The following is a 16,122-nucleotide window of genomic DNA, read 5'->3' as shown; positions in this document are numbered from 1 at the left end:
GGGGGTGTCTTGACTCCAGTTGAGGTAAGCTTGAACTACTGAAGAGCAAAACCAACAGAAAGGAAAGTGGAGTGGAGAGGTGTGTTTGTGTGTGTGTGAGACAGAGAGAGGGAGTGAGACAGAGACACAAAGAAGTACAGAGAGACACACAAAGAGACACGGATGACATTATCTCTCCAAGGGTTTGTGTGAGGGTAGGTTGTCTTGGGAAGTGATCCCCAGGCAAGAGCAAGCAACTGAGAAGAGTGGGAGAAGGTAGAACCAAGTGGAAGATGTTTTATTGGTCACATTAGTGACCAACTGAGGCTGGATCCCGCTGAGACCTTCTAAGGAGCCATACTGAGCACCTCAGAGTCATTTGTAAGGGGGAAGCATTTATCCAAGGCTCCAGTTACCCGTTGGATCAAGAGATGCCCCATGAGATGTTAACTTCTCTTCTCCACCTTTCTTGGGTTTTTCCAGAGAAGCAGAAACAACAGGAGCTAGCTAGCTAGCTGGACAACAGATGGATTTGTTTTCAGGAGCTGGCTCACGTGATTGTGGAGACTTAGCGAATCTGAAAGCCCCTGCAGTAGGCTGGCAGGCTGGAGACTCGGGAAGAATCGTGTTTTAAATCTATAGGACCACCAGCTGGCAGAATATCTTCTTACACCGAGGAGAGTCCGTCTTCTTCCCTTAAAGCCCTCAGCTGATTGGAGGAGAGTCACCCACGTTAGGGAGAACGGTGTGCTTTACTCAAAGTCCACTGATGTAAACATTCATCGCATCAAACAACACCCTCAAGAAAACATTTGGAATAATGTTTGATCAAGTATTACGGACCAGTGTGTCCCACCAAACTGACATAGAAAATTACCCCTGGAAACCCCCCACTTCCAGGTTGCACGTACCTGAGCGCCATGGAGACATTTTCAGGACAGAAAACAAGAAGCACTGGGAGGAGCTGAGGCAGGGGGCTGCCAGTTCACACCTGCCGGAAGCCGGCGGGTTTCTGTGGCAGTGGCTGCAGGGGTCAAAGGGCAGCTGAGATGTCAGGCCGAGCTCTTGAGGTCTCTGAGATAAGCACATAGCATACTTTCTTTTTCAACACTGAAGAAAAAAAAGGTGTTTGAATCAAAATAAATAGCTCCCTTTGTCTCAATTTACATTTAGAAACCAAAATAAGGGAAATAACTACATTTTCTAATGACTTTTTTTTTTTAAAGATTTTATTTATTTATTCGACAGAGATAGAGATAGCCAGCGAGAGAGGGAACACAAGCAGGGGGAGTGGGAGAGGAAGAAGCAGGCTCATAGCAGAGGAGCCCGATGTGGGGCTCGATCCCATAATGCCGGGATCACGCCCTGAGCCGAAGGCAGACGCCCAACCGCTGTGCCACCCAGGTGCCCCTCTAATGACATTTTTGAGGCAATCATTCATTTTTAGTAAAACTGGACTACTGCTAAGAAAACACTGAAATTTTTAACCAGTTACTTTAGTTATTTGATTTGATGTGGAAAAAAAAAATGTGTTCCCCTTAGCAAATATTCTCCCAAATTGATACAGGTGGGGAAAAACCAAAACCTAAACCTCTTACTTTCACAATTAAAAAACATAATCTTCTTTCCTAGAGGCTGGGGAAATCCCAGAATTCTTGGGATAGCTCCCCTATGAATGGGAAGTGAAACCTCTGTAGAAACTCCAAGTGGCTCAGTTGGTTAAGCGTCTGCCTTCAGCTCAAGTCCTGATCTCAGGATCCTGGAATAGAGCCCTGTATCCGGCTCCCTGCTCAGCAGGGAGTCTGCTTCTCCCTCTCGTTCTCCGTCTATGCTCTCTTTCTCTCTCAAATAAAACAGTCTAGTTAATATGAAACATTAAAAAAAAAACCCTCCAAGTGGCTCTAGCCTATGTTGATGAAGCTCTTTGGTACACATACGGGTTGAATAATCCTTCCTCTGCAATCTTTTTTTGAGAGATGAAGGGATTTTTTTTCTTTTTAGATTTTATTTATTTATTTGAGAGAGAGAGAGCGTGTGCTGGAGAAGGGGCAGAGGGAGAGAATATCCAAGCAGACTCCTGCTGAGTGTGGAACCTAATGTGGGGCTTGATCCCAAGACCCACGAGATCAGGACCTGAGCCGAAACCAAGAGTTGGACACTCAGGCACCACCCAGCCGCCCCAGGATGGAGGGGATTTATTTAGGCTTTTCTACAAACTCAGCCCCTTTGTTTAATCAAAGATACTTAAGATTTATATAACACATGAGGTTTTTAGTTTTTTGGGAGGTTTTTTTTTTTTTTTTTTTTTTAAGAAGGACATGATTTAAAAGTATTTAGTGCTTGATTCTACTTATGTGAGGTACCTAGAATAGTCAAATTCACAGAGACAGAAAGTTGAATGGTGGTTACCAGGCTTTTCCAGGTTGCTCCCTAGTGGGAGGGAGAAATTCAGAGTTATTGTTTAATGGTACAGAGTTTGGGCTGATGAAAATGTCGTGGTGATGGATGGTGGTGATGGCTGCAGAACCATCCACCAGTGTACTTACTGCCACTGAATTATATACCTACAAATGGTTAAAATGGTAAGTTTTATGTTATATATATTTTACCACAATAAAAGAAATATTTACTGCAGAAACTTAGGTATAATGAGTGAGCAAGGGGGTTACACCACCTCCTCGGCAATGACCAGACAGTGAACTTGGTGATTAGGCCTGATTGGCTACAAAAATCAACAGTTTCAAGGAGTATTGCTGTGGCTTGCATGATAAAATATAAATCCATTTTCTGATTTGCTGACAGAATAACTAAGAATGTGATTAAGAGAATGCTTTCAAGGGCAAGAGGTCAAAAATTTGGCCTGTGCCCTATGTTAGCAATGGGAAGCACAGGGCAGGAAAAGAATTCTTCTCACAGAGCAGGAATTTGCTACAATTTCTCCTTAAAAGCCACTTTTAAAAAATAGTGGATAATCATGATCTAAAGAGAAAAAATACGGGGTTTCTTTTGTTGTTATGGGCACAATCTACAAACAATCCATTCTTTGATTTTATTAATCATCACCCTCCCCTATGTATTATCATTTGATTAATATACACTGATTCTTTTAACTACCAATGTATTGTGTTTTTTTTTCAAGTAAACTCTACACCCAACATGGGGCTCGTACTCTCACCCTGAGATCAAGAGTCGCGTGCTCTACCCATTGAACCAGACAGGCGCCCCACTACCAATGTACTTTAAATCAAAGCTTTTTAAATCAGGGGCGCCGGGGTGGCTCAGTTGGTTAAGCATCTGACTCTTGATTTCAGCTCACGTCATGATTTCAGGGTTGTGGGATCAGCCCCACATTGGCCCTGCACTCAGTGTGGAGTCTGCTTGGGATTCTCTTTCTCCCTCCCCATGCTTGCATGCTCTCTCTCTCAAAATAAATAAAGTCTTTTTCAAAAAAGCCCTTTTTAACAAAAAAAATGAAATTCCTAAACATGAGTCTACCTAAATGGGAAAGTTTAATTGTATTTCCTCTGACACTTAATGTAATTTTAATTTTGGAACTTATACATTACAAGTTAGTGAGTTATTAAGTTATACAAAAAGTAGCCAAATATAAAATAGTTGTAAAATAGCCAAGCAAACTGAAAATACATATAAGTATTATTTATATAGAAATATCTACATGACAATTATATGCTATAACACATGAGAAGTTCTTAAGACAGAGTCTAACACACAGTTAAGTGTTGTAAGTGAAAGTTGTTTTTTGTTGACAAATATTGATATCATTAATTTGCTTCATTTGAAGTCCATGAAATATGTAATAAATGCTAGGTAAAAATCATCTTACTAGGCTGTATGGGGGAAAAGAAAGTTGAAGGAGATACATACACCATTGAGAGAAACATCACTTCTTCTAGGGATAGGGAAAAACAATGAACATAAGTAATGAAGTACTTGACAGAAGAGAGGGTCCCCAAGTGTTATGGAGATTCAGATAGATGAGGGGAAATTTCACAGAGGAAGAGGCCTTTTTCCTGGACCTTGAAGGATAGACAGGCTTTCCACTGGAGAATATGAGAGAGGGTAGTGAGGTTCATTCTCAGAGGAGGGAGGAGGGAGAGCACAGAGGCAGAGGATGAGGAGTGAGTGCAGGAACAGAGTATCAGGTGTATTTGGAACACAAGACATGGCAGGAGAGTTCTTGGAGGTCAGCCTGGAAAGGCTGACTGGGGCCAGAGCATAGAGATCTTGCCTTTACTGCTGTATCTGTATGGATCTGCAGGCCAGGTGTCCCCAGCGGCTCCTGGATGGGCTTCCTGATGGACTTCTAGAAGCAGTTAGTAGCTTAGTAGGATCCATGTCTTTCTGCTGCCCTCCGAGAGCCCAGGCTGCTGTTCTCCCAGCCCCTCCCCCAGTCATGCTGCTCACCTCAGTATTCTGGATGGAGTGAGAAAGAAGTGGGTCTCTCCGCACAGCTGGGGAAGCCAGGTGTTCACTCACACACTTTCACTTTCCCCCAGGGGAGACGTTGCCAGCCAGCTGACAAGGTCTTTCTTGGCACTGAGCTGTGCCACTTTGGAAGAGGAGCAATGTGGGTAAAATAATACTGTTCCTCTTACCATCTTCATGTGTCCACTCCTGATATTTTCCTTCAATGATGCACTGGAGCTTCTCTGTTAAACTCCTGGACTTCCCAAAAAGCACTCTCACCCGTGGGCAACTGTCAAAATTGTGTTCCTCCTGGGGAAGACAGAAAACTATTCCACCATGTTGCTGACATCACTCTGCAGGTTACCATCCAAAGAATGAAATGAATTCTGGGAAGATTAATCAATCTTTATTCATTCACACCTTGCAGAGAATTATTTTATTTATACTTTCTGACTATGTAAAATCTAAACAATTGAAGGCATTTTCTTTAGAATCAGATATCAAATTGATGGACATCAAAGAGGGATATCATTCATATGATAGATAAATTCAGTCTTTTGAGGATTGGCTTAAACCAGAATGCCGATGCAGAACTGAGCTTCTGTGCTGTTTCTGAAGGAAATTCCAAAAGTGGGGGCCCAAAGAACATTTTTTTAAAACAGCACTACTTGAATTAAATATATGACCTTGTAAAGAATCTGCTTTGAAGTTCAGTCCTTTTCTGGCTTTTCTCAAATTTAACAAGCTTGCTTGCTTTTCTTTTTCTTTTCTTTTCTTTTCTTTTCTTTCTTTTCTTTTCTTTTCTTTCTTTCTCTCTCTCTCTTAAATTTCATTTACTTATTTATTTATTTGAGAGAGAGTGGGGGGAGGAGCAAAGGGAGAGGGACAAGCAGACTCTGTTCTGAGTGCAGAGCCTGACGCAGGGCTCCATCTCACAACTCTGAAATCACCACCTGAGCTGAAATCAAGAGTCAGACACTTAACCGGCTGAGCCACCCAGGCGCCCCTAACAAGTCTGTTTTCAAAACTGAGTTTCATTCTTTTCATTCATCGAACGCTTGCAACAGAGGCTGCTAGTGCTCACCAATATCAAGCTATCCTTTCCTTCCTGGTCACATAGCTAGACTGCACCTCCCAAGTCCCTGCTGTGTAGAGGTGATCATGTAACTAGTCTTGGCCAGTAGAATGTGGTCCCTAATCTCTCCTTGGATTCTCCAAGAGTCCCTTTCCCCTCGTCTGTTGGTTGGATGCAGAGAATCTTCTGAGGAGCCTAGGGCTCCAGAAGATGGAAGGGCCACCAGAGAAGTGAAACCTGAGTCCCTGAGTGACCACGTGGAGCAGAGCGCCTTGCCCCACATCTGACGTCTTGGATTGTGACTCTTTTTTGGCTAAGCCAGTTAGATTTTGCTATTGCATATTATGGCAGTGAGCCTCTCCTGACTAATGTACATCACACCTCTTAGAATCTGATGAAGTTGCTGAAACTTTCTAGGTGACATGTATCTTGTGTCTAAACCCTGACAATCTAGAGCACTGGACACAGCTGCTGGTTTTGGATTTATTTAACACTAGTGTTGTGCTTTTGTAGCCCCCTGGGGCAAAGCACTCCTCTTGATTCAGTTTCTGTTTCACTATCAGTCATCGTCATTAAGTCCAATCACCTCTGCAGGAGATCTCTGTGAGGACAGTTAGCTGTGCCGCTGATAAGAAGCTTGGACTGTTCAGGGCTCCCTGCTTTACAGTTTGCCACCCGCCTTCAACAGCTCTGTCAACAGGCCTTAGAGCCTCACTGCCTCTCTGCAAAGTGCTGGAATCTTTCCCACGTTGTCTTGAATGTGTACTTTGACATTGTGAGCTGTCAGCACCCAGTAGAGCCTGACCCACAGTGCCAGAACTTTCGATAACATAAACAGCCTACTGAGTTCTCAGAGAATGAGAAATCTATTTTAATATCAGCCTCAAGTTCCCTTTTTGTGTCTTCAGGGAGAGAGATGCACAAATTCATTCTATTTGTGTTGTGGAATGAGTCAGTGTGTTAGTAATTTGACCAAACTGACCAAATTCTTGTGTATTATGTTCAAAAACCCTCAGTAGACATAGTAAGTGAATAAATTTCTCTGGCTACTCAAACTTGCCAAATGTGTATTTTTGTGGTTCAGCTACATAGCTTCACTGGCTTAGCAATAATGTAAGGTGGATAGAGGTCTGGATAATGTCTGTATGTCTCCTGGAGGGGCTTTGAAGCAAAGACCATGTCTGTTAGATAACTCTGTGTGTAAATGGGGGATGTGACTCTGGCAGTTGTGGTGAACAAAAATGTATTGTAGTATTATTCCAATACTGTAGTATTTTGCTTCAAGCAAAAATGTTTCTGGTTGTATAAAAGAGTAGCCCATGGGCTTGTATTCTGGCTGAAAAGAAGGGACTGAGAACCACTAATCTAATAGCCCTGGATTTTTTGAGATTTAACATTCAAACACCTTTGAAGGTGCACTCATTCGAATTGCTTGTTGGTTTCTCACAACTATATCCCTTTTATGTGAAAAACTGAATTCCAGAGCTCATGGCCTGAAGTCATCTAAGATATGTTACAGTTCAATCTTCTCAAGTGACAGTCACACACCTAATACTGCATAGAACTGGGAGTAACAAGTGTTCTGAGTAATACATCTTGAGACCTCCAAGGGAAGAGATATTATCGCTGATATTCACAAATATAGGCAAAATCATGCCTCTGAGGGGGTGCCCGGGGGGCTCAGTCAGTTAAGCATCTGGTTGCAGCTCAGGTCATGATCCTAGGGTCCTGGGATCAAGACCCATGTCCATCAGTCTGGGCTCCTTGCTCAGTGGGGAGCCTGCTTCTCCCTCTCCCTCTTCCCCGCCCTCTCCACTCACGTTTGTGCGTGCATGCGTGCACGCTTGCTCATTCTCTCTCTCAAATAAATGAATGAATGAATGAATAAATAAATAAATAAAATCTTTCAAAAAAATCATACCTCTGAGGATTAAATTCATGCTAGGAGAAACATGATATATATAAACGATCTTCACAGGCTATCAACTGTTATCTTAAATGATAGTTATCATTGCTTCTTTTAATACAAATGTTTATTGTGCATCTAAACTAGACCAGCCACTGTGCTTAGTCATTTAGATGCATCACCAAACAATTCAAAGTCCATGCCATATATATTTGAGTGTTGGACAAGCAATATAGGATAGATTTCTAAATACAAGGTCAGGAGGTGACTGACGTTTCGATATAAAATAAAGCAAGGTAAGTGTATAGAGAGTTACAGGTACTGATATTTCGCATTGTATGGTCTCTGAGGAGGTGACAATGATAGGAACCCTGAGAGATGTGAAGGAATGAGCTGTGTGGAGACATGAAGAGGGTAAAGATAAGAACTTGGGGGTGTGCAACATCCAGATGTTATTTATAGCCATGGACTTGAATGAGATTATCTAGAGAGAGAATGTTGAGAGAAATCTGGATAGACAAGAGAAGAAGGACACTCCCGGGTCACTCCATCAGTTAGAGGCAGCAAAGAGGAAGAAGAGGCAGCAATGAAGACCAAGAAGAAGCAATGAGTCAGGGGCAAGGAAGACAGGGAGTGTGTGATGTCCCAGAAGCCAAGTGAAGAAAGTGTTTTAAGAAAGAAGCCTGAGCAAGCGCTTATCTATACAGAAACAAACATTATTATTAAATTACCACCTCACCTAACATAGAAAAACAGGTTCCACTTGGATTAGAGATCCATGTTAAGAGCAAACCTGAAAACCTTTTCGAAGGATGTATAGACAGGTATTTTATGACCTCAGTCAATGGAAGAATGTCTTTTTTAAAAAAACATAAATAGCACATACCACAGAGGGGAAAACATGAATAAATTTTAAATTTCTATTCATTGAAAACCAGTATGAAAAAGTAAAAAGACAGGGGCACCTGGGTGGCACAATCAGTTGCGTGTCTGACTCTTGGTTTCAGCTCAAGTCATGATCTTGTGGTTGTGGGATCGAGCCCCACATCTGGCTCTGCACTCAGCACGGAGTCTGCTTCAGATCCTCTCTCCCTCTCCCTTCCGTTCACTCTCTCTCTCTCAAATAAATAAATAAAATCTTCAAAAAAAAAGTAAAAATCAAAGTATAAATTGGGAGGAGATATTTGCAGCACATATAATCACCAAAAGCTTCTTAATAATTCAAAACATATATATATACATATATATATGTTCATATATATATATATGAACTCCTATAAATTAGTAAGAGAAAGGCACATGACCAGGTGACGTATATATGCATTTCTCATTAGAGGAAGGCTGAATGAGCAATAAACATATGAAAAGATGTTCAACCTCATTAGTAATTTATAAAAATGCAAATTTTAATCTGCAAAAGATACCATTTTATACCCATCAGACTGGCATAAACTTAAAAATCTGACAATACCAAGTATTGACAAGTATATGGAGCATGGGAAATATTATTTACTGCTGATGGGAGTATAAATTGGTTAACTACTTTGGGTCAATTTTGGAGCAATTTGGTATTTTCTAATAGATTTGAAGATGCACATACCCTGTGGCTCAGCAATCTCCCTCTAGAGAAACTATTGCCCATGTGCACCAGGAATTCTGAACAAGAATGAGTATAATAACTGTGTTTGTAATAGCAAATAAATAAAATAAAATAACATGGAAATAATATTAATGTCATTAACATGAGAATAGACTGATTCTGGCACAGTCATTGTGGTAGTCAGCTTCCAGGATGGCCTCCAGTATCACTTCCTGGTGTTCACGTGCTTTCTATTCAAGTGTACTTCCCCCCAACACCGAATAGAGCTGACCTATATAACCAGTGGGATTCTTCAGAAATGATCAAAGTCATTGTGACTTCTGCCTTGCTTTCTTGGTTCGTTCTCTCTGGAGGAAACCAGCTGCTACGTTATAAGGATACTCAAGCAGCCCTATGGAGATATCCACATGACAAGGAGCCGAGGCTTCTTTCCAACAACTAGCACCAACTCTCAGTCTTGTGAGTGTGCCATCTTGGAAATGACTTCTCCAGCCCTCGTCAAGCCTCCAGATAACTATATACTTAGCCAATATCTTGACTGCAACCTCATGGGAGACCCTGGTCTAGAACAACTCAGCTAAGCTTTTCCTAAATTTCTGACATACAGAAACTGTTTATTGCTGTTTTGAGCTGCTAAATTTTGGAGTAATTTGTCACACAGTAATAGGTAACTAATACAGTATGCACTGGACCACCGCATAGCAGTGTAAATAAGTGATGTGCTTACAAGTAGCATCATGAATAAATCTCATAAAAATAATGCTGAGAGGGCACCTGCGTGGCTTAGTTGGTTAAGCGACTGCCTTTGGCTCAGGTCATGATCCTGGAGTCCCAGGATCGAGTTCCGCATCTGGGGGGGGGGGTAGCCCTGCTCAGCAGGGAGACTGCTTCTCCCTCTGATCCTCCCCCGTCTTGTTCTCTCTCTCTCTCAAATAAATAAATAATAAATAAATAAAATCTTGAAAAAAATGTTGAGAGAAAAAAAGTTAATCACAAAAATATGTGCATTTAGTAAATATGTTTGCATATATAAGGTTCATAAAACTAAAACTAATACCTTGTTAGAGATATACACATATGTAGTGAAACAATGTAGGACAGCAAGGGAATAATAAACACAAAACTCCTTCATCCAGGAGGCAGCAAATGACAAGCAATCAGAAACAGACACACCAGAGCTTCTAGCAGAAATGCTCTTTTTAAGCTGACTGGTGGGTACAGTGTGTTTATTATATTAATCTTTGTATCTTTTGAATGCATGAAAAATGTCATAATAATTTTTTTTAAAAAGAAGATGGGAATGAATGTCCAAAGTTGCTGAGAGGTTGATTGTGCTAAGGACAAAGGACTGACCATTGGATCTTGCCAGGTAGATGCCCTGATGACCCTACTGAGCACAATTTCAGTGAGTCATGGGTCCAAAGCCCACCTGGATTGGGTGGAAGAGAGAATGGGAGCTGAGGAAATGGGCACAGCAAGTACCAGCCAGTTTGAAATTCTTCATAATGGGAAACAGAAAAATAGTGTATTTATATAAAAAAAGATATGTATTTTTGAACGAAATATTTTTAAAGCATCTAATAAGAAGTGAAAATAGTTGTTTCAGTAGAGACCATAAGAATTGCATCTGGGGCGCGCCTGGGTGGCTCAGATGGTTAAGCATCTGCCTTCGGCTCAGGTCATGAACCCAGGGTCCTGGGATCAAGCCCCGCGTTGGGTTCCCTGCCCAGCAGGGAGCCTGCTTCTCCCTCTCCCTCTGCTGTTCCCCCTGCTTGTGCTCTCTCGCTCTGTCAAATAAATAAATAAAATCTTAAAAAAAAAAAAAAGAATTGCATCTAGGGGCGCCTCGGTGGCTCAGTCATTAAGCGTCTGCCTTTGGCTCAGGGCGTGATCCCAGCCTTGGGATCAAGTCCCACATCGGGCTCCTTGCTCCACTGGGAGCCTGCTTCTTCCTCTCCCACTCCCCTTCTTGTGTTCCCTCTCTCGCTGGCTGTCTCTCTCTCTGTCAAATAAATAAATAAATAAAAATCTTAAAAAAAAAAAGAATTGCATCTATTCTTGAATAGTTGACAGATGAAGAGATACAGTCAACAGTGTAGGAGTCAGCCTTAGGTAAGAGTGTGAGAATTTTATATTGATATTATTCATGGAATAGCAGTCGTACCAAGGCTGGGTGGGCAGCAGTCTTTATGCAAGAGAATAGACCACACAGACTTACATGATCTTAATTAAGGTCAGGATATTGGTGATGGGGAAGATATCAAAACCATCCCTGGCGTCTTAGGACAGGGATGAAGACAGATGAGGAAGCAGATACATTGTTTCCAGAAGCTACCTTCCGATTATTCCTTTGTCCTTATGGTCCTATCTCCTTTCCTTTCTTTTCAGATTCTCTCCCCAGATTCAACCTTCACAGTCTAATCTCAGCCAATGAATCAATCACACTGAAGTACAAGAAGTTGGCAAATTCATAAGACTCCATTTGGGGGAACTTTGACACTTAAATTCATTTCCATAGTTGAAGTTCTAATTTGGAATGTCTAGGTCTCTCCTCCCCCTACCATTGTGTGACTTCATGAATTTGAAGTCCTTGGGACAAGTTAGTAGACATCTTCTCAACCCAATCCAAATCAACCAGGAAGGTAGGTATTAATATTACCCTTCAAATGGCAAAGTGTGAATCCTGGTTATAATGGAGCCACCTTCTTTTACTGCACAGGTGGAGCTATATGGGTACACCAGGTATGTCACATGGGCAAGATCTCACACAACTGACCCAATGCTAGAGCTGGAGCCAACTGCCTCTATACTCAGGAACCACACCTGAGAATAGAAGGCAGGGAAAGGAGATGAATCCTTTCATGAAGTCAAATACCTAGGAGGCAGGTAACTCTTTCAGACCAGAAACTAGAATCAGGAGGGAGGTCCTAAGTGACAAAAAAAGGCCTTTTGAGTTTAATTTCAGAGAGGCCAAGGAATCCAGGAGGAACCTCATGGTGGGAAATTGGCTGGGATGACCTAAGAAGACAAGCCAAAAGTATTCTTTCTTTGGGATCCCATATGTAAAGGAATGGACCATGAGCTTTGAGGACAAAGGGAAAGCAATGGTGGTATTAGAGTTTATTTCTATTTGTATTTCTGGTATTCCCTGTGTTTAGTTACCTGTTCATCTCCACTGCCACCCACTAAAGTCTTGCTCTGTCTAGCGTGTCTCCACAATAATGGAATCTAACCTCACTGAGCACAGATCCAATCTCTGTGCCAGACACTGACCTCCCCGTGAGCTGGACCTAGATCAGCCATGGCGACGCACCAGCTTCTAAGTCTCGGACTCAGTTTTGGAGGCATTGGTACTTCCTTCCACAGGGGATGTGAGGTCCAAATAGGAGACAGTATAGAATCTGGAAGTTGAGAGAAGCAAATGAGGTCTGAATGAGGAAAAACTGGTGGGAAAAGGAGGATCCAAGGAAATGTATTCAGTGGAATTGCTGCTGAAAACAGCAGTTACAGGGAACAAAGAATAGAGGATATTCTGGAAAGGAGTGCATTGCACACCTAAGGAAAACACACGGTATGCTAACGGCATTAGGTGTCTGAAATTATACACTGGTTGCCTGAATCTTTCATTTTTTTTTTTTTAGTTTATTTTTATTGATTTATTTAGGCAATCTCTACATCCAACATGGGGCTCAAACTCAGGACCCAGAGATCAAGAGTCACGTGCTGTTCTGAATGAGCCAGGCAAGGTATCCCTGAACCTTTTATTTTTAGTATCTAATCCACTGTACTTCAATCTAGTTTGGAAGTAAGTAGCTTCTTCCCTTACGTCAAGAACCACTATTTTATATGAACCACTACCTTATACAAACCGCTCTACATTTTCCAAACCAATTTTGAGGGCACTAGAAATATTTACTGGCTTCACAGTATTTCAAAAGGATTGTCTTATGATAGTCCTTGCCCTTGGATCTTTTATCGCTGCTGCTTCGAATTCATCTGACTGGAATTTGGTCACTGTCCTCAAATGAAACAGGGTCAGTCTGTGTGAAAATTTTTGTTCCAAACATTTCAAAGTTTCTATTCTTGTTCTGTCAGTGGGGGGTTGAAGTGTGGGGACCTGTGGGCTGGGTTTTGCTTCTTTTTTCTTTTCTTTTCTTTCTTTCTCTTTCTTTCTTTCTTTCTTTTTTTTTTTTTTTTCATGTCATAGGTCAGAAACTGTAGTATTTCCTGCCTCTGAGCCAAAGAGAAGAAAGAAAAATGTGACATGAGCTTGGCCCCAGCTGCCTCCACTGAGTGGCAGGGTCACTTCTGGACCCCAAAGTCTATCTGGTCATGATCCTTTAAAGTGTCCTCTAGGCATAACTTTTTTTGAAATAGAGAATAACTGTGGACAGGGGTGAGGGTGGTAATGATGTTCTCAGGGCAGAGAGGGGTGTGGGAGCAGGATTCCCAACGGAAAACCTGGGCTGGACATCTTTGCTGTAGCTGGCTCACAGCAGAGCAGAAGTACTCCTACACGAATTCAGGTTAATTGCTGCTAAAATTATAATGGATTTTCTTTCTTTCTTTCTCTCTCTCTCTCTCTCTCTTTTGGTACTCTTTATTGTCACAAGAAAAAAAAATCTAGGAAATGCTACAAAAATACATTCTGTCAAAAAGGAAGTCCTTTGCACTTGTCCTCAGCAAACCCTATGGCAGTGAGCTTTCTCCACCAGTCGAGTCAGACCTACCCAGTTTCTGAGCCAATATTTATGAGAGTGAGAGTACATCAGTGTATTTCCTCACTTCCAACACCATCACTACCAGGTTGGGTTAAGAATTTGTTGGTCTTTTAAATGCCTGGTATCTCCTGGGTGGAGTGTGGGCTCTGCTAGAGGCTGAATTGTGTTCCCTTAAAATTTTGGGGTTGAAGCTCTAACTTCCAACAGCTTAGAATGCGACCGTATTTGGAGATAGGGCTTTCAGAGATGTAATTAAGGCTGAATAAGGTCATTCATGTGGGCCCTAATCCCACCTTAATGGGATGATTTGTGTCCTTGTAAGAACAGGAGATTAGGATACAGGTGTACACAGGCAAGATCATGTGAAGACACAGGGAGAAAACAGCCATCTACACACCAAGGAGGGAGAGGCCTGAGAAGAAACTAACCCCACTGACCCCTTGACCTTGGACTTCCAGCCTCCAGAACTGTGAGGAAATAAACGTTTGCTGTTTCACACCACCCAGTCTGTGGTACTTGGTTGCGGTGGTCCTAAGAAACAAATGCGAGCCCCACACATTCATCCCCAACAAATACCAACTCTTCTCTCCTCCTCATTCAACAAGCCAGTATGGATGGACTTCTGCCAGGATCACTCTCTGTCCTGAACCCATCCCTTAAACTAGGGGTTGGCAAACTTTTCCTGCAGAGCGCTGGATAATAACTATTTTAGACTTGGAATGCCAAGAGGCAAGAGGGAGAGAATATTATGTAGTTGCTAATATAAATTTAAATCATAACACTTCTGCTTGTGCACCAGTGTTCCTAACAGCATTATACACAGTAGCCAAAAGGTGAAAACAACCCAATAAGACAATGGATAAACAAAGTGTGGTTTGGCAATACAATGGAATATTATGCAGCCTGAAGAGGAAGGAAATGCTGACACATGCTACAATATAGATAAATCTTGAAATAAGATTTTACACCAAGTGTCACAAGCCAGACACAAAAAGACAAGTATCGTGTTATTCCACTTATATGAGATACTTAAAATAGGCAAATTTGTAGAGACAGAAAGTAGAACAGTGGTTACCGGGAGCTGGAGGGAGGGAGGACTGGAGAGTTATTGTTTAATGGGGACAGAATTCTGTTGAGGATGATGGAAAAGTCCTGGAAATGGATAGTGGTGATTGTTACACAGCATTGTGAACGTACTTAATGCTGCTGAATTGTACACATAAACGGAGTTAAAATGGTAAATTTTATGTTAGGTGTAGTTTGCTACCACCACCACGACAAAAAGGCTATTCCCTTTCCCCAAATGTAACCATTTCAAAATATTAAATGCAAGGCTGGGGGTGGGGTGGAGGTGGGTAGGAGGGGAGGCAGACTGGCCCACAGATCCTAGTGTTCCTACTCCTGTCCTAAACGGTTGAGTTAGTGTCCTGCCTCTATCTTCTGTTTTTTTAACAGTAAGCAAGAGGTCGGCTCTAGACAGACAGATCACTCTGTCAACATCCGGATGGTTCCCCTATGCCAGGTGCTCTGGGTCCTTGTTTTGCCTTTCTCCATCATCCTGTGCTGCTGGAGGCTTACAGACGTCTCTGCATGTTTGGAGCCCTGTCCGCTAAGGCTACGGATGGAGCTGTCTGAAGGCTTTGCTTGGGGAATGAGTCCTCCGTGGAGGATACAATCAAATTAAAAAACACGATTCTGGTTTTACTATAACAGGACCACACTTGATGCCTGAAATAAGAAAACAAGGCTGACTGCATTGCTTATATAATAAGGGAGAGCTGTGCTGGCTGGACTCAGTCTCTCCGCGCAGACTACAGTGTTGACTCACATAGGGTTTTGGGAACACGAGCTCAGGGATTGGGAGACTTTTGAAGGCATAAGTGGGTTAACATCATCTGTGGAAGTGTGGTTGCTGGCTGAGCTATTGTTGATTGGTTGGCACTCAGGTGTGTTTATTAAAGTGAACCAATCTCTCATTGGCTTATTTTCATAAGAGGGGTTGAACTAATTGGTTAGCTTGTAAAAGCATGTTCACTGGGGCAGGTTGTCATTGATCGATTGAATGGATACAAAACCGATTCCAGTGACTACTTGTTACCATGGCTACAGAACAATGAGGTTTTCCCTAAATCGGTGGGAACTTTTCAATTTTCATGTTTAATCTGTGTAGCTGTCTCTCCAGCCATTAAAAATCTTTGTTATCTTCCATGGCAAAGACTGCCAATTGCCTAATACCTATTCTCCCCTTCTGCCTTACTAACAGAGACCTGTTTTTGTTTTTTGGGTTTTTTAAAAAGATTTTATTTATTTATTTGAGAGAGAGTGAGAGAGAGAGAGCAAGAGCACACAAGCAGGGGGGAGGGGCAGGCAGAGGCAGAGGGAGAAACAAGTTCCCTGCTGAGCAGAAAGCCCA

The 16,122-nt window shown here is 42.0% G+C and overlaps 1 long non-coding RNA gene across 9 annotated transcripts in view; it reads right to left on the bottom strand.

The window, feature by feature from the left end:
* The window catches only part of LOC113251497 (uncharacterized), a 45,603-nt gene that overhangs the window by 12,047 nt on the left and 17,434 nt on the right, over positions 1–16,122 (bottom strand). For 7 of the 9 annotated variants that reach the window (XR_008957617.1, XR_008957618.1, XR_008957613.1 and 4 more), the window contains 4 exons: positions 12,262–12,389; positions 8,354–8,526; positions 4,596–4,716; positions 891–1,089 (listed from right to left, as the gene is read on the bottom strand). This is a non-coding gene — a long non-coding RNA (uncharacterized LOC113251497). The remainder of the gene's footprint in view (positions 1–890; positions 1,090–4,595; positions 4,717–8,353; positions 8,527–12,261; positions 12,390–16,122) is intronic. The other 2 variants (XR_008957619.1, XR_008957616.1) reach the window with 1 other exon arrangement.

This window comes from Ursus arctos, unplaced genomic scaffold (genome assembly GCF_023065955.2).
Source record: "Ursus arctos isolate Adak ecotype North America unplaced genomic scaffold, UrsArc2.0 scaffold_10, whole genome shotgun sequence".
NCBI classification, from domain to species: domain Eukaryota; kingdom Metazoa; phylum Chordata; class Mammalia; order Carnivora; family Ursidae; genus Ursus; species Ursus arctos.
This window is presented reverse-complemented; position numbering and strand designations above follow the sequence as displayed.